At 42.3% G+C, this 12,909-nt stretch overlaps 1 long non-coding RNA gene across 1 annotated transcript; it reads left to right on the top strand.

The window, feature by feature from the left end:
* Positions 1-1,471: 1,471 nt before the first annotated feature.
* LOC131921927 (uncharacterized) lies at positions 1,472-12,501 on the top strand. The gene is made up of 2 exons (XR_009382149.1): positions 1,472-1,677; positions 12,050-12,501. It is a non-coding gene; the product is annotated as an uncharacterized LOC131921927 (long non-coding RNA).
* The last annotated feature ends 408 nt before the right edge of the window (positions 12,502-12,909 follow it).

Genomic DNA, 12,909 nt, shown 5'->3' with positions numbered 1-12,909 from the left:
CTACTATGGTATTCCTTCTTCTCTCCATCTTGTCCATATCTTGTTGATTTACAGAGATGACAGTTTAGAGTAAAATGGGTCCTTGGGCATATTTCTTCCAGCCTGAGTTAGATTTATAAACTCCTTCATCAGCAAAGGAGACAGACCTTAATTCGCATGCTCTCTGACCCGATATAACTTTCTGAGTCTCTATATAGCGCCTACTCCATGCACTTCTGGGCACTGTCAACTTGGGGGCAAACACAGTCCACGCAGAGTTGAGCTGTCCTAAGAAATGCCCGGATGAACCTAACATGACTCCCAAAGATGGAGTCCTGCCCCTCAGATGTCAGGATTTAGAAGTCATGTGCCTCTACGTGAAAGCCAAGACGACTGTAGAGGTGACATGGGACATTTTCAAAGGGTGAAGTCAAGTCCTTCAAAAAGAAATCTTGATGAGTAGAAACAGAAAACAAACCATTTGCCCCAGATTGAGAAAGCCATTTATTTCCCTACTGTGTGATGGTGTGGGACTCTGTACACACAGAGATACTGAAGGCAATAGAGGTTCTAGAAAGTTCTTATGGGTCGTTGTGGGGTTTCTTTTTTGTACAGTTAATGGCCCTAAGGTGGCCAAAAGGGAGTGCCAGAGCCTCAAATCTTTGCCCTTTTTTGAGAGGACACACCGGGCAGACATCTCGCTGATCATAATCACTTTTATGTGTAACTGGACCTTCCTTCATCTGGTAGTTCGAGCTACGGAAGGGCGGTACAGATGAGAGCTGTGTCTGTAACTGACGAGATCTGCGCCTGGCATGCATTTGTGGGGAAATTAAAAATAAAATCAATCTCATGTGAAAAGTGTGTGGACTGGAATTAGCCGTCTCCTGACTGGTCACGCACTGAACTCGGCGATGAGCAGGACAGAAAGGTGAGACAGGGCAAGGCATCAGGCTGCGCCACCCGCCAGGCCAGGGAGCCTGTCATAATTTATAATGGATTATCTTAGGAAACAGATGAGGATGGCTTGTGTTCAGGAGCCAGGAAAGACTAGTTCAGAAAGGGTGGGGGCATGTCTCAAAACGAATGACCCATTGTTATTTATTCCACAAGATATTCAATGCCCCGACTAGGTCTGAATGAACCCGTAAGATCCTCTGCTGTGAACTTGGAGTTTGATGGTAGCCAATACCATCAGAACAGGTCAACGGCACCATTTCCTCTGCTGCTGCTGAGCTCACATCTACATCACTCACCATAAAGGCCCATTTCCAAATTTAAATGGAATTTTTATACTTTAAAAATTGAATTTCAAAGACTGGAGCTTGAGAGAGAGAGAGAGAGAGAGAGAGAGAGAGAGAGAGAGAGAGAGAGAGAGAGAGAGAGAGAGAGAGAGAGATAGGAGAGAGGAAAGAGAGAAAGAATGAGAAAGGAGGTGGGGAATTCTCCCTCCGTGGCTTCTCTTTCCTTCCAGTGTCGGCTTAGGGTTGTGTTATCAACTGATGCTACTCTGGAGCAGCTGCCTTTGCTGGTGTGGAGAGGACAGCGGGAGACGTTGGGAGTTGTGTTCTTCTCTGGTTAATGTGACTGGGAGTTACACTGTTTGCTTGCTCAGACATCCTTTGAGCGGCTACCGTTCTGCTGATGAGACAATTCAGAATCGGAGAGATTACAAGGATTTTCAAGGACTGCCCTCTAGTAAGTGGCCTTGCTGAGCTTTGAATAGGAATCCTGTGACTTTATCCTTGGGCCTAAAGACCCAGCCAAGGTCATGTCCAAATGTTGCCATCACTGGGCAGGAGCTAAGGTATCAGAATATCTGATTCAGGGACAGACTGTTTCAATCCTGAGCTCACCCTCCCTAATGCTCAAATCCAAGCTTTTTTTTTTTTTTCTTATACAATTATGAAAAAAAAAAAAGCACTTCAAACTTTCAAAGGTAATAGCAATTAAACAACTTGGTTCCCATTGTCAGCCTCATTTCCCTGCTTTTACTAGGAAATCTAATGGGATGTTTTACAAGGATGACAAAGACAGATAATGAAAGTCAAACTTGTGCACAGAGCTTCCTTGAAAGCTTCATAATTAATGGTTTGGCATTGTTCTCTAATAACAGTCACCTTTTTAATGCACTAAAAGAATGGCACAAACTCTGAAATATAATGAAAGCATTCCAGCCATGCTTTGTGTGAACACAGCCCGGAGTTCTCCGCTCAGGAGAGCAGCATTTCAAGACTGCACCAAGCAGGCCCAGAGGCAGCTGTTGGTGGGAGCATCGAGATGAGAAATTAACCCTCACATCTGTGTTTCAGAGGTGGCTTCTGTATGGGAAGGAAAAGTGGACATGAAGGCTAAGTATAAAAACACAGTTAATAAGAGATGAAGATGTATCTCGGCTGGTAGACTGCTTGTCTAGAATTCATGAGGTTCTGGGTTTGATCCCCAGCACTGCCTAAATCAGGCATATGGCTTAGGTCTGTATTATTAGCACTATGGAAGTAGAGGCAAGAGAATAAGATGTCCGAGGTCATCCTCCAGTATGGAGTAGTTTAGACCAGCCTTGGGTATATGAGATCAAGAGAGAGAGAGAGAGAGAGGAGAGAGAGAGAGAGAGAGAGAGAGAGAGAGAGAGAGAGAGATACAGGTAAGAGATCTCTATATGAAACAACTGTTTCCAACAATGAGGTGCATGTGTGCTTGTGTATATGTGTGTGTGTATGTGTATGTGTTAACATTACACATGTAAGATATTTTTAGTGTGCTCCTCAAGAATCCTGTGTAATGCAGGAAAGAGTAAACCATGGTGTTGGTAGATTTCGAACATAATGTGTACCCAAGGAGTGTTATTGGTGTCTAATGCATGGATTCAGTGACGGAAGAGAGAGGGAAAGGGATGAAGTTTAAACAGGCACCTTCATGTCCTCAGAGCTGTGCTCTACATGGTCTCCATCCTTTTAATCCTTGTCACAACCCTCTGAAGTATTATTCTCTTTTTAGAGATGAGGAAATTGAAGCGAAGGCAGGTTGGGTTACCTGCCAAGCCTTACATAAGCCGTAGGCAGCCTAAGATTCAAGTCCATGTGGGTTGGACTCCCAAGTCGAACTCCTTGTCCCCGGTTAGAACGTGACTACCCTGAGAAAAGTGGCCTAGGAAACTCTGTCAGTCACTCCCACTGTAGTAGAGCGACTTTATCCTGCTCGTTCCAAGATTTTTGGTTAAGAAGCCTGAAGATCGATATTGTACAAAGATGAAAGAGGGCAGAAGAGACAGGACAGTGACAGCAAAGACATGTGTCAGTCACTCCTCAGTTTTATCCAGGCCCCTGAGTATTTGGAGCAGTCTTAGAGCAAATAAGGTGTAGGTGTGTGTGTGTGTGTGTGTGTGTGTGTGTGTGTGTGTGTGTAATTTCTGAAAAGACAGAAAAGAATGGAAATGCTGCTGGCTCCTAAGATCAGGCTGAAAAGGGGAGAAAGAATGTTATTCTTCATTTGTCTCGCACAGTTCAGGGTATAAGAGCAGCTGACCTGAGGTGGTAGCCTGCATACTGGTCCTGAAGAGGCAGAGACCGTGGGCTGAGCAGATGGAACCAACTCCTTAAATCCGTTTGCTGGGTATGACACTCTTGACCCCCAGAGTGGTCCATATGGTCAGAGCAGAGTTTTATCACTGCTTCCAACTAGCCAGTTGTGTTCACTTCCGGTGTGCTATCCACCCTCTCAGGTGCTCGGCTTGTGAAATGAAACCCCCAAGCCTGCCTCATTGGATCCTTGCAGGAATTCCATAGGACAATGTGCAGCTAGCACCTGTAAGTGATACCCAATTACCATGTAGCCTGCTGAAACTTTTGATCAGGAGGCTCTAGGCCATCAATAGAGCCTTCAACTGCTCCACAGTATGAACTGAGGGGTGGTAAAGAACTCTCGACTCCTACGTCTCTCTCCACTCCAAAGCTATACTATTTCACTCTTTTGTGTTCAAGATATACTCTTGCACTAGCTGCTCAAGCATCCTGTATTAATTCCTTGGAGAGCTATATTGGTTATTTTTCTCACTGTTGACAGTGCCTGACAAAAGGCAGTTTGAAGGAGGAGAGGGTTTTTCTCGGCTCACAGTTGGAGGATACAGTACAAGATGATGGCAAAGTTGTAGCAGCAGGAGCCTGAGGCAGCTGGTCCCATTCCATCCACAACCAGGAAGCAGAGAGATGCTTGATGGTGTTTAGACTGCTTTTCCCTTTTAATTCAGTTCAGGATTCCAATTCATGGAAGGGTGCTGACCACATTCGGGTAGGGTCTTGCCTCCTCAGTTAAACACCCTCACAGACAAGCCCAGAATTGTGTCTCCTAGGTCATTCTCAAACCCCATCGGGTTAACAGTCAAGATTATCTACCACAAGAGGTCATACATTACATGGGTGCAGGGACTGTCTGGTGTTCCTGGGAACAATGCTGTTGTTCACACCTCACCCCAGAGCCAACGATTTAGAATCTAGAGGCAGAGTCTGGACAGTAAAGACAAGTTTTTAAGTGGTTCTACAGTAGCCCATGACTGGGAACCCCCAGATTAGTCTATCTTACGACTGGTAAATACCAGAAGCCCCAAGTTTACCATTGAATTTGGGACAATAATACTTCACCTACAAAACAGTTGCTGCTATTGTTATTGAAAAGAAAATATGGTGTAAATTCTGCTTTAGTGAGAGCCAGAGTTGAGGTGAGGTGAAAGGTCAGCCACTAAGCAGTGAGGTAAGATACAGTGAGCTGAGCGACCAGCAGCTAAGCAGTGATGTGAGGTGAGGGACTCAAAGCTAAGGGGTGCAAAGAGGAGGAAATATGTGCTAACAAGTTATCTTTGGAATATTCCAATGCTCGTGACTAATGGTGTTTCTGCAAAGACTGGTGGATCTCTTAGGAGACAGTCAGAGGCCAGACCAGGACTGAAAAAAAAAAAAGTGCTTCTTTAATTCTTTGGAAGTAATACAATGCAAAGGGTAGAAGTTTCAATTTACATATTTTTAAAACATCTTTCTGACAGGCAGTGTTTGAAAATTCCCATATGTGGGCTCTGAAGGTTGTTTGAAGATGTGGTTTCCAATCCCAGTGGTTTATTGGCTGTAGGATGTCAGAGGTAGCGGAATCCTTTTCCATATTGTATGTAAGGCCTCTACGAACTTTAGTTGCATAGCTAGAAAAGTGGGCATAACAGCACCACTCTCCAAGAAGAGTTAGAGAGTTTGCCACGACGTAGTAGGCAGCTGCTGCCTATCTGCTGTCCCTCCTCTGGAGATCAACAAGTTTCCAAAAGTGAAAAATCGGGGTAGTGACTCCTGTGTTCCAGAAAACTAGTCACAATAGGATCATTAGGGAGAGGTTAGGTGACTGTGTGGGTCCTCAAAATAGCAGGAAGGAGAAGGTTGAGCCCACAAGTTGGCTAGAAAGATGGGTGGCTAAGCCTGGAGACCAATGGACGGGAGTTCTGGAAGAAGGGCAATAATATTGGCCTTACCTCTTTTCTCAAAGGCTTGTTAGACATCTATGAAACCATTTAGTTCTGGTAGCATTTCGGTGCAAACTGTGTTCACTTTCTTATGTCCTTGGAGTAAACTTTCTATCCAAGTTTTGACAGAGTCCTGAGTTGTATTAGATACTTTGTATCTTCCTAGAATTCTCTTTCATTGTGCTTATGGGCTTTTAGCTATAGCTCTCGGAATCAAAACAGCATTAAAACGGTAGTTCTATAAAGTAAAACACATATTGTTAACACTTCACCGTTCTTAGAGCTGATATTATATATTGCCACTGTCTAGGTCAGTTTTTCCTCACTCTACACTTCTTCTACAGTCAACAGGCCTATTTGATCCACATATGGTATGTACTCCAAAATTCAAAACTGAAGTGTAAATTGTGCTTGGGATAGCCGCATCTTTTACAGAAATTAGAATAAAAAATAATGTCTGTCTAGATAGGCATCACTTCTGATGTGTCTTGTTTGTCCATTCCTGAACATTCAGATTCATCTCCCAGACCATTTTCTCCTAACACACTTGCTCGGTTCCCCTCTGAAGCACAGACTGGCTAATGACGAATTACCTTAGTTTTCTTCCTTCTTGGTTTGAGCTCATCCCTCGTTCTCAAAGGCTCTGGTCACCCAGTGGAGGTTTCTAACCTGACAGGTTGCTCCCGGAATTTTCTGGACATGGTGTCGTTGGCTTCTTGTCTCCGTGGCTTCAGGGTTGATGGCCGATGTCATTTGAAACATTATCCCCTGTTTATAAAGTATCATTTTCCTTTGGCTGTTAATATTTTCTCCTGACTTCCAGTTTTTAGGAACTTGGTAGATCTTGGCATGGTTTTCCTTCGATTAACTCTACGTGGGATTAACTGAGGGTGTTTTGTTTGTTGTTTTGTTTTTCTTTAAATTGTAGACTTTTTTTTTTTTTTTGACAAATCTGGGAACACTTTAAGCATCATTTCCCTAAGCAGGTTTTTGTTTGTTTTGGTTTTGTTTTTTTTGTTTGTTTGTTTGTTTGGGGCAGACCTATCCTCTCCCGATGTTTCTGAAACTCTAATTACAAATCAATTAAGCATTTAACATTTTCCCAACACATTCTTGATATCTTTCATTTTCTTCTGTAAGTTTTCCTTTTGGCTCTCAAGATTGTATCATTTCTATTGATCTCCCCTCAGGTTTACTGGGTTTTGCTTTGCTATCAGCATTTAATTCTGAATTCCACCCATCTGTGCTCTTCTTAAATTTGAAACACTGTGGTTTTAAATTTTAATGGTCTTTGCTTCTCTACCAAGATGCCCTACAACTGCTTTAATTTTAAACATCTTTATATCACTAGACATATTATAGCCACTGCTTTAAAGCTTTGTCTGCTAATTCCACTAGCTGAGACTCTCCCTGTCTCTTAGCAGCAGGTCATATTTTCCTCTTTCGTTAAACGCCAAGGCATTTGGCTTATGTATTGAATGCAATGTTAAGTCTTATGGACACCCTACATCCCATTATACAATCCCAAAACTGTTAATGTGTTTAGTTTAGCAACTATTTTCACTGGCTCCCAACTGCAAACTCTATTTCTCGGGGAGCATCTCAAATCTCAGATCCATTCTTCACACGTTAGACAGGACACTCAGAGTTTGTGCTTTGTATGCATAGTTCAGGGGTCAGCCAGAGAATTGAGGAGAGTTTATAGATGAGATTACTGGCTCTCTCAAAGAGCTCCTTATTTTCTCATGTCTGTGGCTTCTCTGAATTCTCCTGCTCTGTAACCAATGCATTCGAGGCTTTCCTTCGGAGCTTTTGCTACCCTATATGGGATAGAACAAAACTCGCCCTCAGAACAGCAAGGAAGGGAGCTCACCCCACATGTTTCCTTCTTCTAAATGTCAGTCCAGAATCTGCATTTCCAGTGCTTGGAGTAGCTGCATTTTTATTTTGTCTACAGTTTGCGCTTGGTCTGATAGGAGCTCACTTACTCATACCGTGAACAAGACTAGCCCAAACAGCTGTGTGTTAGCATTTGGAATGAAGAGATTTGCAGTCACTTTCTAGTCTTAAGTCACTGTGACCGGGAAGATATGACAAGAAGTGCTCAGGCACACAGAGTCAGCAGGGTCCTAACCATGCCTACTCACTGATCATGGTCGTACTGACCATGGACCGCTTTATCTGCGTCTTAAACCAACCTCCCAGCTTCGTTTTGGTTGATATTTGTATGCATCTTGTTCTAACCAGCAGACGTAAAGGGCTTGCTTGAAGACTGATGACAAGAATTGGAATAACTTGGCTTTTTTTTTTTTTTTACATCAAAGGGCAATAAGGATACGATCAATGAGACTGGCAGATGGCAATGTTTCTCCAAGATAGAGTCAATAGGCTGGAGCAGAAGCATCTCCAAATGGAATCATACCCATGGAGTTGGCGTTGATTTGACTCTTGCAGCAAAGGCCTCCTCCTGTGACAGAATTCTTCCTCCAATATAATGAAATATTGGCTTTTGTGGCCACTTATAAAACCTGGATATTGTTACATGGTAGCCATGAAATGACACAGTAATACTTTATTGACACGAATCCTGAGTGTTTCAACTCAAGAGATCTCTAAGTGGACAGTCACTATACCAGCTGTTCCCGATAACAGCAAACATATGGGCCCCCATCAGGCTCGTTTTAAGGAAGGTATGCTTCCTGGGTTCCAACCAAACTGGCTTACTCATTGTTTCTGGGGCATGCCTGTGGCTTCAGAGCACACTGTGAACAAAGCCCAGAAAAGAGTCCAAGACACGCTCTAGACTAGACTATTGGTAAAGCAGTTTGTCCAAGGGGCATGAGAAACCCCATTTCTCTAGGCAAATGGTGGATGAGTTGTGAGTTTCAGTCATCTATATATGTGTTTTGCCTCTAAGAATCTCCTTAGATCTAGTAATCCTTGTGTTTCCCTCAAATTTTATTGCCCATAAACCTTAACATAAAGCATACTTGAAAAATATTTCTTGATGAATGGGGGATACAGCCTAGTGGTAGAGCACTAGCGTAGCATGCATAAGGTCCTGGATTTGAACCCCAGTGCCAGGAAAAATGTTTTTAAAATTAAGTAAGGAATAAATATTTATTCTGGGCTCACATAACTTTTTCTGGTTTGCATTCTGGTTTGTTTAGTTCCATATTCCATATTTTTTTCTTCTTTCCATTATTCCATCTTCCTAACTTTTCATATTTATTTCATCTTCCAATTCATTTCCATCTCCTACATTCCTGTTGACAAAACAAACTAATATTTTAGTCTCAAACTTCATAGAGAAAGCAAAGTACGAGATGATGACCTATGTGATCTAGAACGAAACACAAAGTATGATTGTGGTGGCATGTGGTTTAGAACCCTGTGGTAGCAGTCAGAATAGGGCCCTTCAAGCTCTATATTCTAATTCCCAGAACACAGGAATGTGTTGTCTGATACAGCAAGAAGAAAATTATAAGTGTGATTAAGTTAAAGACCTTGAGATGGGGCATTACCTAGGACTGTTTAGATGATCACAATGTAACCCCAAGTGCCACGTCCATGCATGGCTCCAGGGACTTTGACCTGACTCAAACGAGGAGGGAAAGAAGAAAAGACAGACAAGTGGACAAAACTGGGATTGGATGGTCTGGGCTCTCTGCTGGAGAAACTGCAGCACCCCAGAAGCTCGGCATGTTTGTTATATAGAGTTGAACAGAGATGTGGGCTTATTGTTTGCAGCTGAACAGTGAGGCAGGGTTATTACAGACAGATCAACAAGGAGGCAGGGTTATTGTCTTAGTGGTGTGTTCATAGGCTTTTTCCCTATGAACACAGTGAATCATTCCTTTCAACAAGACGGCTTGGTACAACTAGGTAAGTTTTAGGGAAGAAACGTACCATCTAGGAACTATAACAAATTTCCATAAATTTGATTATTTTAACCTAAACAAATTCATCACCTCTTAGATCAACAAGGAGTCAGGGCTTATGATATGCAGCTGAGCAAGGAGGCAGCTTTAGCTAACCTCAGCAGGAGCAGTCTCTGTTGGGGAGCCATCTTCAGGCAAAAATACTAGGGGAAGAAAGCTATGGTGGACGTTTTCTGCACACACTATCAACATCTGCACACACTATCAACATGTGCACACACTATCAACATCTGCACACACTATCAACATCTGCACACACTATCAACATCTGCACACACTATCAACATCTGCACATAGACCAAAGGAAGCTTTGCCTTTTCCTCCTAGCCTCACCCTCAGGGAAAAGGTTTTGCCATTTTCTCCATGAGGCTCTGGGATCCTTGACATGGCCATGTCAACAGCACACATTCACTCAAGACTTTACTTACTCATGGCTTCCTCCACTCCCAAACACAGTATGATTTTTTTTTTTTAAAGAATGGAAGACAGAGATAAGATAGCATCTTGGAAGACAAGACAGGGTGATGTCAGGATAACTTCATGTGACAACAACTTGGCTGACCATTCCTGGCTTGAAATATTGAATTGGGATATGAGATCAGAAATATAAGCAATGCTAAGAACCTAGAAGGGAAGGAAGCATATTCTACATTAGAATTCCTAGAAGAAATACAGTCTGCCTTTGTCCTGACTCAGACTTCTGACCTGCAGGGCTAGGAGGTGATGAATTTGTTTAGTCTAAGTCATCAAATTTATGGAAATTTGTTATAACACCTAGATGTTACTTTTCTTCCTAAAACTTACCTAATTGTACCAAGCCGTCTTGTTGAAAGGCATGATTCACAAGGGAAAAAGTCTCTGAGTATACCACTAAGATTTTGGTGTATTTCCTCTTTGTTGTTCATATTACTGTACATATAAAATCCCCATGATGATACACAGCTAGTGCTGGATATCCCAAGAAGAAATTGCTTAAGTTAAAGCTTTCAAGTTTTCTAACAGGTAGGTAGGATACGTGGACAGATGGACAGCTGGATGGATAGGTAGTGAACAAACTGAACGTCATCTTTGTTTTAAAGGAGTATAATAAAACAAATTCACAATGTAAGTAATGCTTTAAGGAGCATTGTTGAAAGACAGGTTCTAAGTATCTAAGCATGGTGACAAAGAGACAGCGTTTGTTCTTTCATTTAGTTATGAACTGATGCTTCCATCAACTGTAATCGTAGAGTCCTAGTTACTTGTCCGCAAGGAACCATGAGGAACACTAAGAATAAATCATGTCAAAACAACTGTTTAATATGTTTTTACCTGGCATGGTGGGCGAGGGCAGAGCTACATAGTGTACTTTGATTTTAATAATGCATTTGACCTGCATTTTAGGGTGACATTCCTTTCACTGTGATTTGTGTATAAAACATTCAATCCTTGTTCATTCACGAGAACTGAGATTCGCTTTCTCCTCAAAAAGTCAAAATTCATGAAATATAAACCCATCTTATAGTAGAAGCAGAGTTAAGTAACTAGACAATGTGACAATGATTGATTTTTATTTCCTAAGGGGTTAGAGGGTATATAGGAAGCATAGAGTCAACTGATCAGTCTCAGACAAATCTTCAGATTTGGTCCATATGTCACAGTAGATCACTCCCTCTTCCCAGAAATGCTCTTGGTATTCATCTGGAACATTATAAAACAGTTGAGCTTTGGAAAGTCTGCACATCGTTAGTCAGCAGATGCATGGTACAGTAATCATCACATGAGCACAGCCTATCACAAACCAGCACTCCTGGAAAAGCCAAGCAGAGGGAGAGAGCCCCCAGTGATGGGATACATCCTCAGATATCCATCTGACCAGCAGCTAGCTTGTTTTAAAAATCTGGGTTCCACCAACTGGTATTCGTTGGTCAGGAGCAATTTCTCCCAATGCTGCTTCCATGACGCAAGCAGACAGACACTACTTTTGTTCCATTTCACCCCCACGCCCTGAAAAGTCACAAATGCCTTCTTGATGGGCTGGTTCCTGGCACTGTGCAGCCCCCACGGCTGACTTCCTTTCTGGCCAGCTGCCTCTGGTAAACATCGCCAGGGTGAGCAAGAGGATGTGTGGGTACAGAGCGTTGATATAGGGCTGTGATTATGATTGTGCTTTTGCTCATCACTGTCTCAAATTGCATATTGTATTGGGACACTTATTATTTTCTATCTGGGGAAGAGTTGATATGGCTTACCACCTCCGGACCCCTACTATTTTACCTTGGAGACTGGATAGGGAAAAAGACGTGAACTGGAGCCTTCTATGACTGGAAAATAGAGATTGGATTCTGGCCCAGTTGTACCCTCACCTTTCTCTCCTGTCTTTCCTTTAGACTTCAGCTCCAATTAGAAAATAGATGTGGCGTTTTATGTTGGTAGACAGCTTCCCAAAATATGGATTATGAAATGAAGGTTGGTTGCATAAGGGAGTAGGGGGAAAGAAATGATGGGTAGAGAAAAGGAAATGACAAGGGAGAGTGAGACTCAGGGGCTGTTTGCCAAATGCTCCTTAAACCTGATCCTGTAGAACTCTATGAATTGCATTATGAGTTATTGAATAAGCAGATCTGAACTTTCATTCTCTTTTGTCTCACAGGGAGATATCAACCCTCACACCTGATCTTCAGGCTTCTAGGAAAAAGGGCTTTCAATAGTGATCCTAGCAGCAAGAGCACACAAAAGCAAGCGGATGGCACACTAAAATGGTCACGTGGATCAGAAAGGATCTGAGCAACACAGTGGGTGCTATACTCCTGGGCAGAGAGACTGTTCCTTCAGAATGATCTGTGGCTGTCAATGCCTCTCCAAAACCTTTCAGCCTATGGTTCTGTGAGCATCATACTGAAAATCCACAGACTCAATCTATGCATGGAGCAACTTGTGTTGTGTACCTGAAATCTAATCCAGCACGACATGTTAAGGACTCACTGCAATCACTAGCATTTGATTTTGCTCCTTTCCCTGTATATCTCTTGGTCGTTAAAGTCAGTGTCCCACTTTATCTTCATCCATCCCTTAAATATAAGCCAATAAACACTCTGATCGAAACCTCCTTGATGCCACATACTGGCAACACCATGGCTTGAATTCTCACCAGAAACTTGAATTAACAGGAACTCATCTCTGTCCCATACTATTCATTTTTAAAGTTCAAGATCCTGAAGGCAGCAATATTGCCTCATAATTTTGTAGCCTTTCTTCTCTAGCATTCAGTGAACTGTTTTATAACCCACTGTAAAGCATACATAAACACTTACTTATGAGTGTGCAGTCAAACTGAATGTCTAACTACCACTTCATAATAATCTTAGTTATTTTTCTTATGCTCCCTATGGTAATTATTGATCATATCTAATCAGAAACATTATTTCATGGATAAGAGACAATTTGAAAATGATGTTACCCCTTCTTGTTGAGTTTCAAGTGACGTTGACATTACTAAAATTTGACAAGAAT

The sequence above is a fragment of the Peromyscus eremicus genome, chromosome 11 (assembly GCF_949786415.1).
Source record: "Peromyscus eremicus chromosome 11, PerEre_H2_v1, whole genome shotgun sequence".
In the NCBI taxonomy this organism is placed as follows: domain Eukaryota; kingdom Metazoa; phylum Chordata; class Mammalia; order Rodentia; family Cricetidae; genus Peromyscus; species Peromyscus eremicus.
This window is presented reverse-complemented; position numbering and strand designations above follow the sequence as displayed.